This window comes from Plecotus auritus, assembly GCF_963455305.1.
Source record: "Plecotus auritus genome assembly, chromosome: 3".
Taxonomy (NCBI): domain Eukaryota; kingdom Metazoa; phylum Chordata; class Mammalia; order Chiroptera; family Vespertilionidae; genus Plecotus; species Plecotus auritus.
This window is the reverse complement of record NC_137772.1, coordinates 147442100-147467666: the sequence shown is the minus strand read 5'-3', so window position 1 is coordinate 147467666 and position 25567 is coordinate 147442100. Positions and strand designations below refer to the sequence as shown.

General features: G+C 38.1%; 1 protein-coding gene across 23 annotated transcripts in view; it reads right to left on the bottom strand.

Moving 5' to 3' along the window:
- PPFIA2 (PTPRF interacting protein alpha 2) overlaps positions 1–25567 on the bottom strand; it is a 492483-nt gene that overhangs the window by 289354 nt on the left and 177562 nt on the right. The gene's annotated exons all lie outside the window — the stretch shown is intronic.

The window sequence follows — 25567 nt, the reverse complement described above, 5'->3', positions numbered from 1 at the left end:
ATCATGTGATATTTGTCTTTCTCTGACTGGCTTATTTTGCTTAATATGCTACTCTCCAGGTTCCTCCATGTTGCCTCAAAGGAGAAAAGATCCTTCTTTTTACTGCTGCATACTATTCCATGGTGTAAATGTACTGCAGCTATTTTATTCACTCATCTACTGATGGGCACTTGTGCCGTTTCTAAATTTTAGCTGTAAGTTGTGCTGCTATGAGCATAGGGGTGCACACATTCTTTCTGATTGGTGTTTTAGGTCTCTTAGGATATATTCCTAGAAGTGGGATCACTGGGTCAAATGGCAGTTTCATATTTAAATTTTTTAGGAAATTCCATACTGTTTTCCGTAATGGTTACACCAGTCTGCAGTCCCACCAGCAGTGTACTAGGGTTCCCCTTTCTCTACATCATTGCCAGAACTTGTCATATTTTGATTTGTTGATGGTAGTCATTCTGACAAGTGTGAGGTGACACCTCATTGTCCTTTTAATTTGCCTCTCTCTGATGATCAGTGATTTTGAGTATTTTTTCATATTTCTCTTGGCCATCTGTATGTTCACTTTGAAGAAGTACCTATTTAGGTCACACAAATAGTGAATTCTCAGAAAGAGAAACTAAAGAAATAATCCCATTTACCATTGCAACAAAAAATTAAGATACTTAGGAATAAACTTAACCAGGAAGGTAAAAGACTTGTACTCAGAAAACTACAGGATGTTGAAAAAAAGAGAGAGAGGGAGAGTATTCTGTGATCATGGATTGGTAAAATGAACATCATTAAAATTTCCATACTACCCAAAGCAATCTATAGATTCAATGCAATCCCTATTAAAATACCAACGGCATATTTCACAGATCTAGAACAAATACTCCAAAAATTTATATGGAACCAAAAAACCCTGAATAGCCACAGCAATCTTGAGAAAGAAGAACAAGGTTGGAGGAATCACAATACCAGATATTAAGTTATATTGCAAAGCCACTGTAATCAAAACAGCCTGGTACTGGCATAAGAATAGGCATATAGATCAATGGAACAGAACAGAGAAATTAACCCAAGCAATTCCGCTCAATTAATATTTTACAATGGAGGGCAAGAGCATACAATGAAGTAAAGTCAGTCTCTTCAATAAATGGTGCTGGGAAAATTGGATAGATACATGCAAAAAAAAAAATGAAATTAGGCCACCAACTTACACCATACATAAGAATAAACTCCAAATGGATAAAAGACTTAAATATAAGCTGAGGAACCATAAAAATCTAAGAAGAAACCATAGGGCAGCAAAATCTCAGACATCTCTCATAGCAATATGTTTGTGGATACATCTCCTAGGGTAAGGGAAACTAATCAGAAAATAAATAAATAGAACTACATCAAAATAAAAAGCTTCTGCACAGAAAAAGAAACTATCAACAAAACAAAAAGGGAGCCCACTGTATGGGAGAATATATTTGGCAATGATACATCTGATAAAGAGTTAACATCCAAAATATATAAGGAACTCATACAAGTTAACAAAAGGAAGACAAACAATCCAGTTTAAAAATGGGGAGAAAAATATTTATATATACTATCAACTCTCTCTCTGCTTTACCTGGCAACCAGCAACAGAGCAGCCCAGCTTACATAGAGGAAGTCTAGCACATTGGTTCAAGGACTCAGAAGCAGGCAGCTTGGGTTGAAATCACAGCTCTTCCACTTACTAGCTGTATGGCCTTGAGCAAGTTACTCATGCAAGAATAGAATAATAACACTACCTACCGCACTGGGTTATTATAAAGGTCAACTAGTTAGCATGTGAGTGAACCACTTTAGACAGATCACAGATTGTGCACTTTATGTGTTTGTAAAACAAAGTTACCTGGTTCCCTGTGCTTTATAACTCATGATAATTATATAAATTTAATAATTTAGTCACTCACTTATTCTAAAAATATTTAGAGAATACTATATTTCCTAGGCCTACAAAATTTTTGTTCAAGATTATATGAAACAGTATATATTGATGCACTATAGGTATTAAGACATTAACAAAAGGGAAATGCAATGTGGTCTATCCACTTCTTCCACATATGAAAGTGGCATTCCAACAAAAAATTCTCCAATTATTTTATCTCAGCCAGTGTGGATTCTGAGTCTTGATAGGGAAGCTAAAGAGCGACCCCTTTTAGGGTATGCCTCAGAACATGCCAGATATGCAGTTCTGTGACCCTGTGAGCACTCTGGCTCCAGCCACACTGGTCTCTGTTTCCTTAGGATTCACCAATCTTCCACTTCAGATTTACATTTGCTTCTCTTTCCATGTAGAGCACTCTCCATCCCAACCCTGCCTCTACCCATAAGATACAACCTTTAATTAAAAGTACTTATACAATATATAATAGGAACTAATATAGCTTGATTAGTATCACAAGAAGGTGAAAATACATTTAATAAACAAACAAATAAACTAACAATAAGTTTAAATATTGTGCTCCAAATGTCAATATGACTATCCTGAGATTTTTAAAATTGTGTTGGAGATCGGTGGAAAAGAAAAGCACAGGTATACTTGATCCAAAGTTCCCAATTTACATGTGATGGTTACAGAACTTAAGAAAAGAAGGGACCACACAAATGTAGAATATTTTGGCCTTCTGTGTCCTTATCCATTCGTACTCTAAAGCACCAGTACAACTGCCATCACATTCTCTGCTAATAACAACACATAAGTGTTTTAAGTTTAGACCTTATGTCACCATTTTGGAATGTTAACAGTCTCTGCATGTCTATTTAGAAAACATTGACCAACATCTATCCTTCTAATTCTTGAACCACATATGGCATTATCAAGACTGCATCTTCATAGGGGGAACAGCAGAATAATAAGCTCTTCTTGGGTAAAGTTGAATCCCCACATTTCACTCTCTGCCTCTGATTTCACCAGCTGGTTCTGAGCTTGCCTTGGATCTGACAACCACAATCACAGGTCTTTCTTTACCTCCCCATCTAAGGATTTGTAACTTCCCTTAAGGAATACAGAAAAAGAGAAGCATGGGTTCAATCACTGATGCCAGGAACTTCAAAACTGTTATTTAAAACTAGAGGCCGGTGCACTGCACGAAAATCATGCACCGGGGGGGGGGGGGGGCGGTCCCTCAGCCCGGCCTGCACCCTCTCCAATTCGGGACCCCTTGGGGGATGTCCAACCGCTGGTTTAGGCCTAAACCGGCAGTTGGACATCCCTCTCGCAATTCGGGACTGCTGGCTCCTAACCGCTCGCCTGCCTGCCTACCTGATCGCCCTTAACCACTCTGCCTGCCAGCCTGATGCCTCTAACTGCTCTCCTGTCGACCTGATCTCCCCGAACCACCTCTGCCTGCCGATCTGATCACCCCTAACTGCTCCCCTGCCGACCTGATCCACCTAACTGCTTTCCTGCTGGCCTGATTGCTCCTAACCACCTCTGCCTGATTGCCTGATCACCCCTAACTGCTCCCCTGCTGACTTGATCACCCCTAACTGCTCCCCTGCCAGCCTGATTGTGCCCCTAGCTGCTTGATCCCCCGCACTGGCCTGATCTCGCCCCTAACTGCTTGCTCCCCCACGCCAGCCTGATTGTACCCCTAACTGCTTGCTTCCCTGCCAGTGTGATTGCCCCTAACCACCTCTGCCTTGGCCCCTCCCACCGTGGCTTTGTCCAGAAGGATATCGGACGTCTGGAATACTTCCAGTTGATTCGGTCTAATTAGCATGTTACCCTTTTATTAGTATAGATGTTCCTTTGGAACAGCAATTAACTATTGTCCTTAACTATGTTAAATTATTTTTTAATATCTATTGCTGTTAAAGAAGTGTTGGTGACCTTAAGGTCATAGAGAGGTTACTATTTCTTTCTAACTTAAAAAACATTCTAATAACTAAAAAAGAACCACACACAGCAATCGAATCTGTTCTAGACTGAAAACATTCTCAGACAGAATTGTACCTCTTACTTTCTTCCTCTCATTAGAGCTTTACTTAATTAATATGTCAGATCTGTGATCATGATTTTGACTTGCAACTAGACAGATGGTATTCAATTGCATGTTTAATGTTACATTTTCTAATATCACAGTACAGAAATAGTTATCATGGGCTACATAACCATTTTCTGTAGACACCCAGGAAAAATAACTTTCACATTTCCTCTTTTATCATCTACTTCTGTGCAGCCAGAAGCTTGCAGGCCACGCCTTACAATCTGTTGATGTATTGCTTCTTAATATATTTTTTGTTTTAATCGTGGAATTAAATAGCAATGATCAGTTTTTAAAGAATTAGAATATATCTAAACCCCAAACTACAGTGACCATTACTGTTTTCTCAATATTTCAAAAGGCCCATCAGAATTTAGAAATTCCTTATATTAAAAAAACTTTTATAAACCCCTTTAAATAGAAAATGGTCAGAATTAGAGCAGGTGATTCTTACTACTATATCACAATATTCAGCTTCCCAGGGATAAAATTTTTCATTAAGACTAAATGAATGCCACATAATTCCTAAATTTTCAGCTCCCATGAACAAATATTTGCAAATATATTTCTATCCCTAGTTACCATGGTATTCCTATATGTCTTTTATTTTCTAGGAAAAAACCTCCATTGGCCCAAGAGGTCTTGCATCCAGTGAATCACATGTCCATTTATAGAAACAAAGTCCTAACTTAATTGGTTCTTTTGTGGTTCACACTGCTCTTACATTTGCCAAGTTGTTTGCTGTGGTAAGGCTTTGTGTTACCTGAGGTTACATGACATGCAACCGAAAGATTTTGATATTTTAATGGAATTAATTAAGACTAATCTGAATGCTAAATAAATGGTTTCCTTGATTCTGAAAACTGGCCTAATACTCTATTATGAAGCAAAAAAAGATTCATATACATGTATTTAATTTTTTTCAACCTGTATAGGAAGTTAAAGAATAATCATTTCAAAGGGATGTCCTTTAAATTTAAAATTGCAATATTTGTGCCCTAACCAGTTTGGCTCAATGGATAGGGTGTCGACCTGCTGACTCAAGGGTCCCAGGTTCGATTCCGGTCAAGGGCGTGTACATTGGTTGCGGGCACATACCCAGTAGGGAGTGTGCAGGAGGCAGCTGATTGATGTTGCTCTCTCATTGATGTTTCTAACTCTTTATCCCTCTCCCTTCCTCTCTGTAAAAAATCAATATATATATTTAAAAAATTGCAATATTTGTGGGATCATGGATTTTAAAAATCACCTTAAGACTATTAAATTTCTAACTTGATAATAGATTTGTCAACATACACTTAATAATTACTTTCCAATACTTCCATATCCATAATGGAAATAGTTCCTGAAATTAAAGAGAAATATAAGAAAATACCTAAAACTGTGGATTTCATCACAGAGTAATGAGAATAGTAAATTTCATCATCCCACCAAAATAGAGTATTTCTCACATTATTCCTCTCACCAATTAAGTCTTATAACAAAGTAAATAGTTATAAATCCATTACTACTGTTGAACAGACAACCAGAAAATAATCATTATTCACAGTACTTCATGAAGAATTTTAAGTCCTACTCAAGTTTATCAATCTCAGCTCTTACATATTGACCTTGTGATCATTCCTTCTAAAACAAATATTTATGAAATATTGACTTTGTGGGCAGTACAACAATAGATTTCAGTGAGTAACAGTGAGTAAAAACATACATGGCCCTGCTGTCTAGAGTTTTTATTTTTTAAAAAGACAATATATATAAACGTATAATTCTATACTGAGATAACTAGTGAGAAACAAAAGAATATGGTGTCATAAACCTATAAAACAGAGGAACTTGACCTTGTCTAATGGGTCAGTAAAGACTTTTATATTAGGACTAGAGGCCTGGTGCACAAAATTCCTTAGCCCGGCCTGCACCCTCTCCAATCCAGGACCCCTTGTGGGATGTCCCACAGGGATCTGGCCTAAACCGGCAGTCAGACATCCCTGTCACAATCGGGGACTGCTGGCTCCTAACCACTCACCTGCCTGCCTGCCTGATCACCCCTAACCACTCTGCCTGGCTGCCTGATGCCCCTAACCACTCCCCTGCCTACCTGATTGCCTCTAACCACCTCTGCTTGGCTGCTTGATGCCCCTAACTGCTCCCCTGCCTGTCTGATTGCCCCTAACCATTTCTGCCTGCTGGCCTGATCACCCCTAACCGCCCTCCCCTGCTGGCCTGGCCACCCCTAACTGACTCTGCCTCAGCCCCTGCCACCATGGCTTTGTCTGGAGGGACGTCCATTCTAATTAACATAGTACCCTTTTATTAGTATAGATGGTTACTGAGCAGTGCATTCTGGGGAACATGGGGAAGCAGCCCTATGACTCAGAGACCAGGGACTCGACAGGATCTTTCAATGTACAGGACAAAGCTCCAACCAATGGAGCCACCCAGCCAGGGCAGTTATTCTTGGCTTTTATTTTATGTTATTTTACTTTTTTATTTTTTACTGTTTTTATTAAATCTTTATTGTTGAATGATTTACATAGGTCCCCTTTCCCTTCATTAATCTTTTCCAGCCTACTACCCACCCCCAGGCCCTCACCACCCCATTGTCTGTGTCCAGGGGTGATGCATATATGCACACAGGCCATTGGTTGATCTCTTCCCACCCACCCTCCCACCCTCCCCCGCCTTCCCTCTGAGGTTCCACAGTCTGTTCATGTGTCTGTGTCTCTGGGTCTATTTTTGTTCATCAGTGTATTTGGCTCATTAGGTGTTAAAAGTGCTCTAGTTGTGATCACTTGGGTTTTCTAAGATGCAGTCACATCACATAGAAACCTTTTTTCTTTTTCCAAATGTGCTTGTGGACACATTGGGAATATAGATACCAGAAATAGAAGTCTGTGAATAAGTTGGGAATAGGATGCTTTTTCTTTCATGACGTTGTGTACATGATCCTGTGCTCCTGCTGTGTTGAGAACACCGAGTACTGTGGCTACAGGGAGGCTCTCATTGGCAACCCATCCACATAGAGCCATGGCCTCCCTCTCCATCAGCCGCAGCTCCCAGGACAGACGCATGCACCCCTCAGCAGAGGTGGGGGCACTTGGTCACCTCCTGCAGGCTTGCCCCCTGTCATCACCTGGTAGGGCCCACCTTCTGCATATCACCCTTTTGTTCCTACTCCCAGGCCTTTCCATGCACTTCCTCTCACCCAGCCCCCTCCCTCCTCCCATCATGTCCGGAGCCCCAGGTGTGTGACACTCCCTACTGGACCGTTTCATCTTATTCTTCCATGGCATCCAGTGTTTCTTCTGCCTCTTTAACTTGGTTTGAATCTGAATGGAAATGGCTCCATCTTCTATTCCTTTTGTGTCCTTTCCACCCCTAAGTTAATGTCGTGTCCTTAGTATGTGGCTATGAGATGTCTCTGTGACTGAGCTGGGAAACCTTTCACGTTTCTCTTTCCTTTTCTTTCATCTCAGGATAACTGAGCTCGTTGGTTTGTGTGGGACCAAGGGTCCTGGGAATACAATGCTGAGCCCTCTGAACTCATTTTATTCTTTATTGTATCATTTGATTCCTGGGGTTGAATTAAACATGAACACAGAAAAAAATATACCCTTAGATATACAATCTGAGTTATTACCCGGAGATTTCCACGGGAATTGACACTGAGGCATGAGACCCATGTGTGTATTGGTCAGTTTCCTCAACTACAGAATGAAGGTTGAACCTGCCCCTCAGATCCTTTGGAGGTTCGATATGATGCATCCAGAGGGATTAACTGGTGGCTGGGAGAGTAAGATCGGAAGCCAACAGACACTTGTTTCCTTTACCTGGAGAGAGTTAGAAACACACAACTCCTTTTATCATAACGCCAGGAAGGGTTAAGCCTGTGGGAGGAGGTGCAGGGAGCCAGGGCTGTCCCCTTGCTCCTTCCCTGCCCTCCCTCCCTCCATCCCTGCACTGGCCCAGCCACCTGGCTCAGCCCCTCCGCCATCGTGGAACCACTCAACTCAGGCTCTGGCCCCACAGGGAGGAGCATGCAGTTTCTTGCAGACACGGAAGCAGCTGTGGAGTAGGGAGGTGACGGTTTTTCCCCCCAAGGAGAGTGTTTGTGCTTTAAAGCTGATGCTCTCCGTCCACCTCCCAGTAGTGAAGGCTGAGGGTCGCTGCAGGCGCTGAAGTCCTTGTTGAAGTCTCCACTCCCGAGCCTCTCACAGTGGTGAGTCCGCGTCCGGGGAGGCTGCGCAGTGGAGGTGCCACGTTCCTTTCAGAAGAAACTGAGGATCGATTGGAACCTGCTCGCTGGGGGGAGGGACCAGGAGGTCTGCCTTGTGCCTGCTGGCCAGTCCCCAGTCCCGCTCTGCTGCTACCCAGCCCGGTTCCCCTTGGTTCCCCGTTGGCCATCCAGCCAGGGGAGCCTAGGGGCGGGGAGCCGGGAGGAACCTAGAGGTGCTCCATGCACTTCCTGGTGTTTGGTCGTCCATTTGGTCATTTTGGATGTTACAGACCCTGGCCTTTTATAATGTTGATAAGATTCAGATGGATATAAAATTTACAGAGCAAAAGTGACAGAAACAAAAGTTGACTGCTCTCTGATCTAAAAAACTACTGAATATAAGTGGTCCAGGGCTATGAGTGGAAGAAGCTCTAAGTTGACAGAAGCCCATATTCCCTTTCCTTTGTTTCTGCCAATTTAAGCATGTGCTTTGCCTCATTATCAAAGATGGATGTTTGATATTCAGTGATCAGCTTTGCATTCCAACTAGCAGGAAGGAATGTCTGCTTCCATCTCTTTTAAAGAGCTTCCTAGAAATTTCACACAACCTGTCCCCTTATACTAGTGAGAACTTATTCATATAGCCATGCCTAGCTATAAGAAAGTATGAATTGATATAGTGCTATAAAATGTGACTAATTAAGAATTTAGAATCTTTTAATAGAGAACAAATGGATATTTAGAGGCAAGTATCAATGCCTACCATTGCTTGCCTGAGAAAATGACTTTAGATCTGAGGTTTGCAAAGTGAATGGATATTAACCAGATGGTGGGGGGAGGGAAGGAGTAAAGAGCATTTCAGGCAGAAGCACAATCCACATGGCTACACCAGCCTCCCTTGCAGTTGGACATGGACCACTTGTATCCAGTAGTATTTTATGTGAGAAAGAAAATAACTTCTCTGTTGTTTTAGTCAATGCTGTTTTAAGATTTTTTAAATACACAAATTTAACCTTATCCTAACTAATACTATCTAATATAATGGCCTTTGTTAACCCCTTAGATAACATTTAATTTCTCTATTTTACTATTTTTCTTGAACCTGGTGCATGATTACTGCTTTCTTTTTGTTTATTAATAATATAGGTTTACATTCCCAATGAGTTTATGTAAGTTTCCAATAGTATCACCTACACACATGTAAATAAGTATCTCCTGTCAATATCATATAAATGTCATTGGAATATATAAATAATATATATATATAAATAAATATTTTTTAAAAGTTGCTTGAAGTATTATTTTGCTGAGCTAATGCAAAGATTTTAAAAACATTTATATAATTAAATTTTATACTAGATGTATACCGGTTAATTTTATACCGGTTAATAATGCGGATTTTTTTCAATAGCTGGAGTTACACATATGTTGATATATATGTGATTTGATATGTATGCTATTTTGTTGTATTGACAACAAGCTTCAAAACTTCATATGTCCAATTTTCTGAAGGTGTTAACATCATAGATATTTTTACACTTAAAAATGTCGAATTTCATGCCAAAAAAAAAAAAAGAGCATTTGTGGGAAGTAATGAATTAAAACTTCCCAAAAAATCTCTATACATTCATTTAATCTCCATAAAATGAGATTAGACCATATCAGCTATCAAAGGATTTCAAGACAATAATGTACCTGCTGACCAGCAACTTATAAGTGTTATTGTGTACACATCTAAGAAAAGACAGGAAGAAAGACCAATAAAATAGGTTTAATGTGTTAGATATTGATGTTCTGAGACTGATGTTCTCATGAAGTAAAAGTATTGAGATTAAGTGGGGAGCAAATATAAATTAGGTGGACCACAAGCAAGTCAGTTTGGCTAGGAAGGTATGTTAGGGCAATGATAGATACATGGACAGACTATATTTCCATGAACTTGCTTAGAGATGACAAAGTTGTCTTTCAACGTAGGCAATTTATGTTGCATAAACATCCCAAAATTTTGTGGCTGATAAACAATTATTTATTATCTCTCATTGTTTTTGTGAGTCAGTTTGGTAGTTGCCTTGGGACCTGTCATGTGGTTGCAATCAGAGGTTGGATGGGGCAGCAGTCATCTGAAGGCATGACTACTGCTCGAGGATCCACTTCCAAAGTGTTTCACTCTCATGAGTGGCAATTTAGTGCTGGCTGTTGGCTGGGGGCATTAGTTCCTCTTTGTGCAAGCATGAGCCCAGGACTTTTGCAGCACCCTCACAGCATGGTAGCTGGATTGAGAACAATTCCAAGAAAGCAAAGTGGAAGCTGCAGTGCCTTTACGATCTCATTTCAGAAGGCACATTCTTTGACTTGCACCATATGTTGGGGGTCAGTTTTAATTTAATAAAGGACAAGTTTACACAAAGGCATACATTTTAGGAAGTGAGGGTCAATGGCAGTTACTTTGGAAGTTAGAAACGAAATTAGGTCTTTAAAGAAATATTTTTATTGATTTCAGAGAGGAAGGGAGAGGGAGAAAGGGATAGAAACATCAATGATGAGAGAGAATCATTGACTGGCTGCCTCCTGCATGTCACCTACTGGGGATTGAGCTTGCAACCCAGGCATGTGCCCTGACCAGGAATTGAACTGTGACCTCCCAGTTCATAGGTTGACGCTCAACCACTGAGTCACATCAGCCAGGTTAAATCAGGTATTATTCATATTCTTATTTTATTATTATTATCATCATTTTTATTGTAAAAAGCCTATCATATACTTGGTAGTTTACTCATTTCTAATCTTTATAAAATTCCTTTACTTCATTTCTAATATTCACAAAATTCTTATGAGGCAGGTTTTATTATTTTCAATTTATAGTGAGAGAACTAAAATTCAAAGTAATTAAATAACTGGCCAAAAGTCACATAAGTAGTAAGTGGCATGATATATGTTGATCTGGTTCCAAATATTACACTTTCAACTACAACATGATACTTTCCAAAAATATTGTCTGTTCTGAGCTGATCCTGCTAGATATTAACATTGCACCTTTTTAATATAGTATAAAGTGCAGGAAATGGAAACATTAATCCACATTAATAATACCATTATTTAAATAATCTTTCTAGATAAAGTATATTTAATATCAAAGCTTATTTTTGCTCTATTAAATTAATATTTATAATTTTCTTGTCAGTGAAGATAGATGCAGAAAAATCTTAAGATAAGGAATTAGTGAATTAATAACCAATAGCAGAGTAGATAGGACCCTCTCATGAATTTTTAACATTACTGTTTTCTTATGAATCTGTAGTTTTGACCTTGCAAATATATCTTGGCATAGAGGCAGATATTTTATGAAAGCAAAGCCACAATTTGTAGGCCTTAATACTGAGTTCAGCTGAAGGCTTAAAAATAATGACCAAACACACAATATGGATTATTCTTGATATTTAAATATTGTATAGTACAGGAAGAGCAACCACATAACACCTGTCTTCTAATGAACATGAATTATTTTGATCAAGATCTAATTTAAAATCAGAATTTTAAAGCTGGTTGTTTACTATTGTGGACAACTTAAAGGTTTTGTTTATTTTACACAGTCTCCAGGTGACAGGTAAATCATTAATTAACAACAGGTGAGTATTATTCTTGACATGGCAATATATTAAGTCTGAATTTGGAAATTTCATGACAAACATGTGCCCTAAAGGAGGAATAAGCTAAAGGTCATCATTACTGAGGGCTGGTCTACCATTTAATCAGCTTATTTTAGTTTGAAATCCTAACAATTAATTCATCAATTGGATTTTAAAACTGGCTCATGAAAGAAATAATGCCTTCATTACAACAAATCAAAGCATGTTTTTCTAAAATAGAATAATTACTTAAAACTAGAGGAAGCCCTGGCCAGTGTGTCTCAGTTGGTTGGGTATTGTCCCTTGCACATGCTTGGGTTGTAGGCTTGATCCTGGGGGTGGTGGTGCAGGAGGCAGCTCATCGATGCTTCAGTCTTACATCGATGTTTCTCTCATTCCCTCCCTCATTCTTCCTCTCCCTATAAAAGTCAATGAAAAATCTAAAAGAACAAAAAAGTAAAACACAAAACACGAAAGGATGTCACTGTGGATATTTAACCTCTGCTCATCAGTTACCTTTCAAATAGAAAGTACCTTTCATAGTGCTATAGTTTCTCCATCTCTTGCCTCCTGTTTTCCAATTTGTGACATTTCTGCATAGACAATACCTGGAATTCTGTTTTAAATGAAGATTCATAACCCAACAAAGATGGAGGTTAATTTGCATATGCAGGTGCGCAGCGGTGTGAAGCCTACTATGAGGGGAAGGAGGGCGGCTGAGGGAGCTACTGGAGTGGTGCTCCAGACAGAAGCGAGGACTTGCCGGCTCTGGCTCCCGGTAGGAGCGGGGACGTGCTGTCTCCCGGGCAGCCCCGGGTGGCTGGGAGTGAAGCCAGGGGAAGAAAGGCCTATTCTTGCACGCATATCATGCAATGGGCCTCTAGTCCTATCTAATAAAAGAGTAATATGCAAATTAACTGTCACTCTGCTACAAAAATGGCGGCATCCATAGCCACAAGATGGCGGCGCCCAGTCCTCTTAGCCCCACCGGAGTCCCCCAGTCCACCCAGCAGCGGCAGTCCGGTGTGACCGGCTGGGAGGCACCCAACCCCCATGCAGCGATCCCCGCCCAGCAGCGGCAGCCGGGGGTGTCCGGCTGGGAGGCGCCAGTGCCCAGCATGATCCCCGGCCACAGCCTGGGCTGGGGTCTCAGGCCCGCAGGGCTGCGCACCCCCACCACGCGATCTTCTGCCACAGCCTGGGCTGGGGTCTCAGGCCCGCAGGGCTGCGCACCCCCACCACGCGATCTTCTGCCCAGCAGCGGCAGCCTGGGCTGGGGTCTCAGCCTGGCTGGGGTGCACCCCCTGCAGCATGATCCCTGGCCAGCAGAGGCATCCCAGGGTATCCAGCTGGGAGGCACCAGCCCCGGCACAATCCCTGGACACAGCCTGGGCTGGGGTCTCAGGCTGGCAGGGCCGCGCACCCTCGCCACACGATCTTCTGCCACAGCCTGGGCTGGGGTCTCAGCCTGGCCAGGGTGCACCCCCTGCGGCGCAATCCCTGGCCAGCAGTGGCAGTCCAGGGTGTCCTGCTGCGAGTTGCCTGCCCCCCACGCAGCGATCCCTGCCCAGCGGCGGCAGCCCGGGGTGTCCAGCTGGGAGGCGCCAGCACCCGGCACGATCCCCAGCCATAGCCTGGGCTGGGGTCTCAGCCTGGCCGGGGCACGCACCCCCAATGGCGCCATCCCCGGCCAGGCGTGGCAGCCTGGGGTCTCAACCACTGAGTAACACCAGCCAGGCAGATATGGAGGAATCTTAAATGTTTCTTTTTTTAAAATATAAATTTTATTGATTTTTTACAGAGAGGAAGGGAAAGGGATAGAGAGCTAGAAACATCTATGAGAGAGAAACATCGATCAGCTGCCTCCTGCACATTCCCCACTGGGTATGTACCCCCAACCAAGGTACATGCCCTTGACCAGAATCGAACCTGGGACCCTTGAATCTGCAGGCCGATGCTCCATCCACTGAGCCAAACCAGGTAGGGCTGTTCAATATACTAAAGAAAAAACCCTATCTAATAAAGGGGGAATATGCAGGGGAGGGCATTTGGGGGTGACCGGGTTGTCAGGGGAGGGCAGTTGGGGATGATGAGGCTGGCAGAGGAGCAGTTAGGCATCGATCAGGCTGGCAGGTGAGTGGTTAGGGGGTGATCAGGCTGGCAGGCAGAAGCGGTTAGGGGCAATCAGGCAGGCAGGCAGGTGAGCAGTTGGGAGCCAGCAGTCCTAGATTGTGAAAGGGATGTCCGACTGCCTGGATTGGGCCTAAACAGGCAGTCAGACATCTCTCGAGGGGTTCCAGATTGGACAGGGTGTAGGTTGGGCTGAGGAACGCGCCCCCCCCCTTCCCCCGCAGTGCACGAATTTCGTGCACCGGGCTTCTAGTATCTATATAAAACGCTAATCCACAAGAAAGAAGGGGTAAAATAAACTGTAGTCAATAACATAAAATCTGAAAGTCCACTTTCAAATCCCAGAGAGAATTTGCATTAAGAGTAAGAAGTAAATATAGTCTTGAGAAACAAAGTATTTCATTCAAATATTTGATATGATAATAATAAAATTAATAAAGAGGCTTCTGTAGATATACCTGTTTTGCATGTGTTCATGTGAGATCTATGGTAAGCACCTCAATTGGCCTTAATTCTTTGAAGTTGGTAATTCTATTTACCCTATTTCACAGATGAAAAAAAAAAAAGTGAAGTTAGAGAGATTATGTTACCTGTCCAGTAGGCAGAGGATCACTAACATTCCACTCTGACTTCAAACTGTTATACTATATAATTATAGAATAAAGAAGATTTACTAGTTAACAGTGATAACTTTAGAAAAAAATATTAGATGAGGAAAGAAAATTGAAGTTGATTTGTAATCTGGTAATGTAGAGCATCAAACAAATTGAAATGGAGCATCTAAGTTTATATAAAGGTCATATGAAGTGTACGTATCATGACATAATTTGGTGGACATAATATTGAATGAGTATATTTATTTAAAATTTAGGAATATTTTTAAAATTCTTACAAAAATAAATTATTACATAATTATAAATTCTCCACCAAATAAACAAAGAAAACAATATCAATAATCATACACACCCACACCCACACACACACACCCATAAACATAAACATACAATATAATGAGACTAATCAACTATCTCTGTCAGATAATTAATATTTTATAGTCACAATGTCAAGTTTAATCAACATAAAGATTAGTACAAAATACATTTTGTGATCTTTGGGATAATTGTCAACATCTTTTATATATTTAAACATTTATTGGGCACTTACAGTTTGTTCATATAATAAATATATACTTTGTCCTTAAGGAAAATATAATATAACTAGTGGCCTAGTGCATGAAATTCGTGCACGGAGGAGGGGGGATGTCCCTCAGTCCAAACTGCACCCTCTCCAATCTGGGACCCCTTGGGGGATGTCCGACTGCCAGTTTAGGCCCAATCCCAGTAGTCGGACGTCCCTCTTGCAATCCGGGACCGCTGGCTCCTAACTGCTCACCTGCCTGCCTGCCTGATCACCCCTAACCACTCTGCCTGCCGCCAACTGCCCCCTTGCCGGCCTGCTCACCCCCAAGTGCCCCCCCTGCCGGCCTGCTTGTCCTCAACTGCCCTCCCCTCCTGACCTGATCACCCCTAACTGCTTCTGACCTGGCCCTGCCACCATGGCTTTGTCCAGAAGGACGTCCGGAAGGTCTCTCAGTCTAATTAGCATATTACCCTTTTATTAGTATAGATGAGGAAACACATATGATACTTAAATTAGATTTCTGTTAATTATTATGATTGTGGTAAAGAAAACTTTTTATGGGATCTTAGCACACTGGTAGGTGAACCTAACTAGACACTATGAAGCATTCATAGAAGACATAAATTTCACTGAACTCTAAAGAATTAGTGATATTTGAGGCAAAAAGAAATTGAAGAGAGGATGGGGTATGAAGGAAGTTCTTGGAGCAGTGAGGAATACAGAGATGTAATGAACACTTTCTTATGTCTTAAAGAAAGTCTAAAATCTGTTGAACACCACAGCCTGTTTACGATAAATCTCATTAAATTAAAATAGTAAAACTTTGGGACAGAGGTTAGGCAAACCAGTTAGATGGCAAGCAGATGACAGCACATTTATGATTAAGGCAAGTCCAGGTTGGGCCAACCCTGTTTTCTCTCCCTTGAATGAAAATCTTGAGTAGTTGAATGCAGGTTGTTAACCTACCTGGTGATGGCACTGAAGAAACTACCCTTCAGCTCATTCTAGTACAGAGATGTAAAAAGCTGCTCTGATAACTTCAGGTCTTCATTCAGATGGTCTCTTCTTTAGGAGAGCTTCCCTGCCCACATGGTTCAAACTGGATATTCCAATACTCCTCCACTTTTTATGGTCTGTATTTCTCCTTAGCATTCAATACCATTTAACATGCTATATAGTGTCCTATTTACTTTCTCTTCCATCCTTCTAGATTGTAAGCTTCATAGTTCACTTTGCTCACTATATATCCAATTCATAGATCAGAACCTGGCACATAGTAGGCATAAGTCCATAAATTCCTGAATCTGTTTTTCTTTTGAAGTTTCCTATATTATGCTAGTACATTTTTCTTTTAAAAATCTAAAACAATTTCTAAAAATAAAGGGAAAGAAATAGTGGAGCTCTGTCTAGGATAGTCGCATAGGTAATATCCTCTTGGCCATTCATAGAATATGGCTAATATATATGGGTTGAAAATTAATTTTTTTAACTGTCTTGTGAAAGAGTTATTTTGAAGGTCCTTACTATTTTTTTTCAAGTAATATTATTTCTTAAAGATACATTTGAAATTACCTGACTTAGCACAGTATCACTGAATTTTGAATGATACTTTAATATTTATTTTTACCTATTACGTATTGAAATACTTGTTCCTTAAAAATATAGACCATATGTAAAGTAAGTTATTAATAAGTGTTTCCTGAATGAAAGAAACGTGTATGCAAATATTTGAACTGTATTATCTCATTGTTAAAACATTTGATTCTTTATGCACATATTTTAACATCCTAAACAAAATGGTATTAAAACAAAGCAGTTAAATAATAATAAAGTGTAATTCTTCAAATACAGTGAATTTTCATGTTTTATTTATGATAGCTTATATCTTTTAGAATTTCAAAGAAGCCTTTTTTTGTAACATGAATCAAAATACTTTTGTGGCTCCCCATAGGCCTACTGTAACTTCAAAGCTAGATCATCTTAAAAAATGCAGATTGATGATGTACTAAATAAGAAAAACAAAAATACAGGATAAAAAGGAGCAGTATGCTGTAGAACAGCTTAACATGATCTTATAGCTCAGAACTGTGGCTTTTTATTGATTTTATTGGTAAAAAGCAAATATTATTGGTAGAAAACAAATATTTTCTGTATTTTTCCTTTACACAATTAAAATTGTGAATATTTAAGCTATAAGAACTAGGTTATGCTCATTTTTAAAATGATATTTCTGTTTTTCATTTAATTTTCATTTAACTTCTGCTTTGTGATAAACTCAAAATATCATTTTGTGATATTCTTTAAAAATATTATACACTTTTAACATTGTTAAAATGCCTAATAATTTTTGAGATGCTCAGTAATTCTCATACAGTTCTCCTGCACATAGCACCAAATCTTGTTGACTCTCAGTAATGTACGCTACTTTAAATCTTTACACACTATACAGAGCACCCAGGACACAATGTGAACTAGCCTCTTTTAATTTGTAGATATTTTGAATTGTACCCAAAATTGCCAATTTCATAAAAAGGTGATTTTAAATTTGCATTTGTATGTATGTAAAGCTTGAGATGATAATAAAAGTAATAATGAAGATACAAAGTAAACTTAAAAATAAATTTTAAAATACAAATAAGTATAAAAGAAATCCAAATGTATGTCCAAAAGGATACTTAATATCAATATCAATAAACTCTGAAAGTTTATATTTTATAAGCACAAAAATATTTTATATACAATTAAGATATTTAAAAGTCAATTACATATATTTTAATAAACTTCCTTATGTATAAAGTATTTAAAATGAAGTATTTAAAGTGGTGAATATGCTCTCTTAGAGTTCTTTTCTAAATTAAGAAAAAGCTAAAATAAAACCATCATTTGTGGAATAAATTATGCTATTATTTAGAAAGCAAATTAATCACTAAAACACTACTTATCTTATTTAAAATATATTTTTATTGATTTCAGAGAGAGTAAGGGAGAGGGAGAGAAAGAAACATCAATGAGAAAGAAACATTGATCTGCTCTTTCTTGCACATCCCCCTAGTAGGGATCAAGCCTGCAACCCAGGCATGTGTCCTGACTAGGAATTGAACCGGTGACCTCCTGGTGCATGGGAGGACACTCAACCAACTGAGTCACACAGCTGGGCAACATTAGCTAATCTTAATTGAGTGGCATCTTTATTGGAAGAAAACACTTTATACATGATTTCACAAATGATCCTTTTAGAGTTCATAATGATCTCCTGGCCTAGTCTTATTCCTTTGCATTAGTCAAGGAAAGTGGAAATTCAGAAATAATCCCACTTGTCCATAGCCACACTCCATAGCCACACTCTCATTTTGAACCATGTGTTTAACTCCAAAAGAGATTCTCTTAATCATTATGCAATCTTATTGTTACCACTAGGGTAACAGTGAAAAGTTAACTGTTAACCAGAATGAAAAGTGGATTTAAAAATAAAATTATTTAATTAAAGTTACCACATTATAAAAATAATATCTATATGTACCTTTAAAGTCAACCCAAATAATGTGCTATTATAGCTTTTAAGTAATTTTCCTTGAGTTAACTCAAAGATTTTTAAGTGTGAAAACCAGGTGTTTTGTTCACTATTGCTAAAGTCTGGCATAATGGGGATACTCAACAGGATTTGTTGAATGTCTTAACAAATTAATAGAAGATAATTCATTTTAGGCAATCTTCAACTAAACACGAATTCATTCACTCAACCTAAAAGCTCGTGCCTCTATTTGATAGGCTAGGTGTCAATAAACAGATATAAAAGTTCACAAATTAGTGGTAAAGAAAGATACGTGGAAAACCAAATGGAGTATAATAAACAGTACAGTAGACACTCTAATTACTTTTTTGAAGTATAAGGACTGGAGGATTTAACTTGAATTAAGGTCCAGAGATGACATCATGGAGGGAGTTGAAAGGAAACTAGCTTTCAAAACACATTTACAAAATAAAGCATATCCACACCTAAAGAGGCAGAAGCATCTAACTTGAATTAGGTTCAGGGTAAATATTCAAAGGAGGGGAGATAAGGAAAGAGCTTCCAAAATGTGTTTGCAAAATGGACCAAGCACACATGCTCAAAATGATAATTCTGGGTATGTCAATGTGTCCAAGGATTTCATGTCCCACCCCACCTGCCCCATTCTCCTCATTCTATGCCAAGGTCATTTTATCCATTTCTATAGCATTCCCTCCCCTGTAAGCAGATGCTTCACACATTTACATTTACTACTCACAGGCCTCTCTCCAGAGAGCCAAACCTGTGTTTCCAACTGTCTACTCAATCTGTCCAAATCTGACTCAGTATATTGTTTTCAAAAGCTGCTCCTCCTCCACATTCCTCTCTCCCTCGCTAGAAACTTCAGAGGTTATCTAGCTTTTTTCTCTTCTGTGTCCTTCATTCAGTGAGTTAATACATCTTTTGAACGTATCTCTTAATGACTTCTCTCTCCTTCTTAACTTTTCTTGCTCACATTCTTGCCACCTCTATTATGGTCTACAGACCCCAACTCTGGCTGCTTCCAGCTGCTTACTGAGCTCTTACCACCAGGCACTGTGCTCAGTGCATAAAATGCTTTATCTTAAAAGTCTCTTAAATCATTTACCAATATGCACTTCCCCTCCCTTTGAGGCATGACCTGAAACTTAGCGCTATTTTAGCTAGGTATAGGTGAGTTATATGTGTGGACCTCAGCCTGGGAATTGTACAACCATTGATGTGTTCCTAGGGGAAGGTCATTTTAAATCAGAATATCATCAATGCCTAGCAAGACATTCTTATTTTCAATTTGTAATTCAATGCAATACATATTTCCCAATCATGGCTATGTGCCAGGCACTCTGCTTGATGGTACTGATTTAATAGTAAAAAGGACACAGTACCTGTCCTCACAGAACGTATAGCCTAGTAGGTTTCTATTAAGCAGAAATCTCTGCAGTTGGAACAGTTATCCTTTCCTACATGGAGCCCCAGTGGCTACTCGGTGACTTCTAGTGTTAACCTCACTTACGTAAAGAGTATTATTAAATTAACAAAGGTGTGTATTTAGGAAAGGCTTTCCCCCTCAATTTCCATTTTGTCTTTCAGTGCAATTACAGGATATAAGTTTATTGACAATTCGGTTACTATAAAAATGTATTTCCAACTATGAGAATATTGTATCAGTAAAGACAAAATGGAGCAGTGTAACTAATGAAAGCCTGAAGTTTAAAAACCTAACAAGTCTTTACAATAGAATGCTTTGAAGTGGTGGAGCCAAATTTGTATAAATTTCAGAATGAATAGATAATCAAGATTAGAAATTATATAGCTGGGAATATTTTTGCTGCTGAATTCTACCATAAACACTTTAGCCAGTTGAATATAGAAGAAAAAGCTTGGACTTTTGTGTTCTATAATCCTGTGTTCAGAAAGGAGCTACTTTACTTACTCTCTGCATTGTAAACAACTACCTGGGTACTTTTTGTGAGCATCAGGTGTGTTTTTGTTGTTGTTTCATCTGTAAAGAAGGGAAATCATGACAATTCATCTGGATAGAGTAGAAAGCTATGAATTTGTTCTTTCTGCTCTAGTCCACCACCCAACAGAGGCGCAATCCAGTATTCTAACTAAACAGAAATACTAGCCTGTCAGTCCTCACTGACAATCCTTAAGTCTCAAGTCCAATATCCTGCAAATTACATTTAAATTTATCTCTATATTCTGGAGTTTGAGTTTTTTATTTTTAGTCTTTTACTATCTCCAACTTATGCTCCAGTTATATGAAATGCTGCCTTTCCCATACACCAGTAAGTAACTTTGAACATGCTGGTCCACCTGCTGCAAATACCTCTGGTGTATCTCTGTTACTCATAATTATGGCTGCATGCAGTTGGGAGACAGAGAAAAACCCTGGGTCTCTCATTTAGCTGGGGACTGTGGCCTGCATTACTATGCAGTCCTGGAGCCAAGGGCTCTGCCTTTCTTAGCATCTGTGCCTTCATTCTTCTAAAAAATGCATAAGTAAAAACATTTTCCAACCATTCTGCTAGATACTTCCAATGCATTTAAAAATGATTAACAATAAGAAGTCATAATGTGCCCCAAATAATATAAAAATAATGGTGGATTTCTAGTAGTGCTAAAATGACAAAATCTAAAAAAGTCTGGTTCTGTGCTGAACAGACAGAATTACCTCAACCTCATTTGCTCACAAAGGTATGGTTTTACACTAATTACCAGTCATATCTTTTGAGTGAAATCATTCCTGCCATTGAGACTTCCAGCTTGCCTATTAGTCATCTAAATATTTTCAAGTGCTAATTATATCTTTAAATTGCAAAGTATAAACAAATCAAATTTTAAATATCTCTTGAATAAAATGTGAAAAATACCAATTAATAAGGAACGGTAAAGAGATATAAAGGAAAAATTCTCAAAAAGGTTTTTGTCTAGCTGTCACAGAAATATACATTTAAAATTTTTAAAATTTTTTTTATTAGTTTTTCAATTACAGTTTACATTCCATATTATTTTGTATTGATGTCATGTGTACAACATGGTGATTAGACAATTATATATTTTACAAGGTGTTTCCCCTGATATTTCCAGTACCCAGCTGGCACCAGACATAGTTATTACAATATTATTGATTTTATATCCTATGCTGTACTCACATCCCCATGACTATTTTGTAACTATCAATTTGTGCTTTTCAAGCTAGAAATATATTTTAAAATAATAAAATTAAAGCATTTCATTGATTACTCAGGGAACGGTTACCTATTTTGGTACAATCATGGTACACAGAAGCTGAGTATTAAACAAATTTACCTTGCTAAATCTTTAGGTATTTTCTTTAATAATATGTAGTTATCCCTCACAACCTGCCCATATTGTGTTAAATGTTCATATTAATCACTTAACTTTTATATAAATGCCCCCACCTTATTAAACAGAGATACTGGAGGTATCCAAGTGTTAGAGACAGATTGATAAAATGTTCTCAGAGATTAAATAAAAACGTAAGTGCTTTGATAGTGGCAAGAACAGGCAAAGGATCAAAGAAAAGGCATTTACTAAGGCATGCAGAAATGAGGTGAATGAGTGAAGGCTTCACGAGGGAGGTAGCATTTAAGATGAGTCTTTAGTAAAAACAATGTTCCAATGGGCAGGCAGTGATGAGGCAAAGATATCAGAAGCACATGGGCAGGCAACTTTCTGGGAAAACACAGTAAAGCAGTATGTTGCATGTGACCCAGACCACAAAGGGCTTTTCATGCCAAGCTAGGGAAATAAACTTTATTCCTTAAGGACCAGGAATAATAGATAAAAGTGCTCCTGTCAGAAATGAATTCCTTTGGTTTAGAAAGTGGTTTGCAAATGTGTTTTTGATATAGCACACTACTTGTTATTGCTCATAAAAGCTTGCATAGAGCAGGTAAATGTAGAATAAGGAAACATTAAGGGCTTCAAAAGAATGTATTCCTGTTCCCTACTGTGTCTACCAAAAACTGACAAACTCCCATGAAACCTCAGGGCTGTGCAGACAGTTTGAAAATGACTAGATTGAGATATTTAATTTCTGGGAAAGGGGGGTGGGGGTGTTAGTCACCAATACCTCTGGGAAGATTAACACATTATGTGATAATTAACCGATCTAGAGGTTTAGTAAAGCATGTAAATGTTTTTATTTGGAAAAATAGAACTAAATGTAAAAGCATGTAGGGACATCATTATTTGGGACATAAAATTAAGGAGAAGTTACTGCATTCATATATTCTATATTAAACACATATATCCATTTAATTTTATTTTAAAGTAGGTTTCCCAAGTATTTGAGCCCCATAAATTGATAATTCTCATGCATACATATATTATAATTAATCTTTTCTTATAGTAGCATTCAATCCTAATTGTTGTCAATCAAGGGCATTCTAGACAACTATACTCCAGAACTTAATTTTGGTGATAAGTAATTTACTAAACATATAGTGTAAACTGGGCATTGGTATCATTGATTGATAAAATGTTCAGGCACCTCTCAACAGAAAAAATGCTGACAAAAGTATATTCCTCGTAATATAGCAGTGAGATATCACACAAAGGGAAATTAATTTAAATTAAGTGTCAGATGAACTATAAAAAGATAATTTGCATGTGTCCCTTTGAAAATAAAAACAGAGTCAACTTTTATAAACCTTTACCTTCATGCTTGTTAAAACCATCATTGACTAAATTAAAATGCAATGATAAAGAAAATCTTATCCCTCAACTTCTTATTTGTTGTCCTTTTACCTTTAAACTACTTTGGTGAAATGCATTCTAAATATTACTCTTAAAATTTGGTATGTACAATTTCAGCAAAAATGACAGGATAGTTTGAATATTTAATGAGAAGACAAAACTAAAATTCGGTTTTATTCATGCTAAACTATCTTCAATGTTTTTTTGCATATGTTAACTCTTGTGCTAGAATAATTTTAAGAAAGTAAGCATTAAAATCTCAACTCCTTGATGCCGAATCACTTCAGAAATGCAATTATACCATTCCATAATGAGAACCACTTTTGAAAATTTAACTAATCATTTTTGCAGGATACATTCTTAAAAATGATTTATTATTTTTATAGCATCTTATCTCTTGTAACAGTATTTCAAACAAAGAAAATACATTGCCTTAAAATAGATTAAGGTATATAAATAAGAAATATGATCATGTTTAATTCTGTCCCTTGAAAATAAAAGCAGAGTCAACTTTTATAAACCTTTACCTTCATGCTTGTTAAAACCATCTTTCTTTCTTCCTTTTCTTCCACCAAAAACTAACAATAGCAACTAAAAGTTAAGCACATTTCCTGTTATCATAAATGTCAAGATCAAATACTATTTTATAAAGTAAAAATGTAGAATAGAGTTTACATTTGCCAACATTTTTAATTTATCTGAAATCCTAGAGTTTTTACACAAATTGTTATAATATGAACAAAATAACAGGGTGCTTAAAAATCATTCCAGGGTCTTTTCAAGAAAATCACCTGCCAAGAAAGGTGTCAGCAAGATCTTTACTGAAGGAATTGTAGAAAGCCTGTGTCATGATTGAGCATATGGAACTCACTGACCCTTACACTTTAAGAGGCTGAAGTAGAAAACCTAATGTCAAAAGCTGCCCCAAAGAGCCAGCTACGAGATGTTGTAAAGAATGTTATGTCTCAGTCTACGAAGAAGAAAAAAAAAAAAAGTAATGATTTTGTAGAACAGCCCCAGGGCACTTGCATTTTGAGTCACTGCCACAATAAGGATATTGCCATTGGGAAGTGAATACATTCTGTAACAGCACAGACTTGCACTATCAGTAGACATCAGTGTAAAGCAGGAGAGGCGACAGGATTAAAAATAGAAGTATAAAATGGGAGAGAGAGAGAGAGAGAGAGAGAGAGAGAGAGAGAGAGAGAGAGAGAGAGAAATTATATCTACTGCTTATAGTTTGCAAAGGTAAGAGACTTTAATAAATAAGATATGCACTTATTCAGAGCCACCTTTTAAAGAACTAAGACTACCTCTACTATATTAATTCTCTAGGTCTTTATAGTTTGTTTCAGAACATTATAATTATGTTGCTAAGATAATTAAATGCCAGGATGTTTATATTCCCATAATGGAAATTGTACAGAGAAACGAGGTTCATAATTCCTTTTCACGTAATGATGACATGACTGAATAACAGAGTAAGGCTCAAGACTGAAAGATGCAATTTGAGGATAAAAAAAATGAGGTAGAATCTGATTTAGTTTAGACTTAACCATTTTCTGGATGAATGACTGATTTATTCTCTGGCAGTTGAAATACATTTAGTAGGTAACAGCTTTGTAATTTACTATTACATATATATTATAAATCATTTTGACTTTTTGATAATACCCCAAATCTTCCATCTTAATGAGTTTCTACTTTACCTCAAATTGCAAAGCATATTAAATGTGATACTTATGCTTTCTCCATTGCTAATTGCTCATATATTGCACACATAAAAATTTAAAAAATAGGAATTATATTATTATGTATATAAAATACCAAATGTTTTTCTAAGCCCAGAGGACATAGTTTGCAAAGTTCCATAAAATGTAATTTAATTCTACTCTCTGTGATATATAAGGGAAGTAAATCTATAATGTTCACCATATCATAGCCACAAATAACAATATTAGGAGATACATCTCACAAGCCCTCAAGGATGATACTGTAGAAATTTAAAAATCCCTGTGAAAATGAATTATTCACTACTATTTTTCTTGAATTCACAAATAATTCTAATACCATCTTATTTCCATATTTAAAGCATAGATTAAACTGACATGCATGTTATTCATTCTTATATCCTCTTTAATACTTTTACACTTTGCAGTTTTTCTTTCCTTATTTTCCTTTTATTATAAGTTTGACTATATAT